A 1376-nucleotide genomic window follows, 5' to 3' on the forward strand; every position below is an offset into this window, starting at 1 on the left:
GTTACTAGTGATTAACTCTTGAAGGCAGAATAATGGTGTTATTTTAGAGCTCTTTTATATTTTCCATTTTTTCCTCCCTCTGGTTAGAAGGAAATTGTTAAAATTGGTGTAGAGGGCCTAATTTGTAAACATATTGAATTTTACAAAATCATGTGCACTGTTATTTTTAATGGTAGGGAAGAAAAGCAAAGAATGAAGTTGGATAGTTTGCTATAAAAGAAAGTCTGTATTAATATATCAGCAGAAAATCAATCAAATCAATCATAAAAACTGATACCTAAGATAATTATTAAGGTCATCAATAATCCCTGAGAAATAATTCCGGAGAACTGTCCTTGGAGAAATCTTGCTTCATAAAAACTGGACCTGTACTCTTAAAACAAAATCACAGATGACTCAATTTTAGAAAACTTCAGTTCCAATTTCCTCTATTCAAATTGCTTTTATTTTCATATTTAAATTCAATTTTTGTTTTTCTGACTTGAGAAAAATTGTTGATGGAGTTCTATATGAAATTGAAATTTCTATTGTGGTGAATGAGGCCAAACTTGTACTCTGCAGAACTAATATACACTCCACAAAGTATAGAATATGCTTTTAAATTACTTACCCAGAAGAGGTCTTTGCAGCTCTCTTGATATTACAGCAAAAAACTTGTTTTTTCTCATTTTGTTTTCTGTGTTTGCACTGTTTTTATACTGTATTATGAGATCCTAGTGGGCTAACAAAGTATAATTTTGTTAACTTTGGTCAAGTGCCATGCATGTCTCTATACTTAAAAATGTTACCTTTAAAAAAATCTCTTAATATATGGAGAAAGGGAAAGAAAGAATAATTTACTATGAAGAATGCAAAATAATTTTTCTTTTATAATACATTATTACTCCATGGTATACCCTAGGATGCTAAATATGAAACAGCCTTGATGGTGCATGTTTATTAAATCCAACAGATAATGGCATATGTCTTGCTGTAATAAAGAAACAGTACAATTCATTTGGATAGTGTCGCTGAAGTAATATCATCTCCAGCATTAGAAACATGATGTTTCTCTGAGCATATGCAATTAAGTTGCAGGAATCAAACAACTGTATGTAGATGTTAATAAGATAGTTTTTATTGTGTATCTAGTCTTTTTAATATTCAAGTAAAAGCCTTGCTTAAATGACTGAAAATATACATATTTAGTTATTAGTTATCATTTGCAAATACAGACAATAGGTATTCATGATAATGCTTTGAGGCTAATTTAGGTGCAATTATGAAATTTTTATAACGATTAATTATTTTTCAAAACAGCACACTAGTGAAATAGTTATAAAATAATTCTGACAGGGCAAACACTATGTTAGATTTTTCTATCTTTATTCCATGAT

The sequence above is a fragment of the Pteropus medius genome, unplaced genomic scaffold (assembly GCF_902729225.1).
Source record: "Pteropus medius unplaced genomic scaffold, Ma_sr-lr_union100, whole genome shotgun sequence".
NCBI classification, from domain to species: domain Eukaryota; kingdom Metazoa; phylum Chordata; class Mammalia; order Chiroptera; family Pteropodidae; genus Pteropus; species Pteropus medius.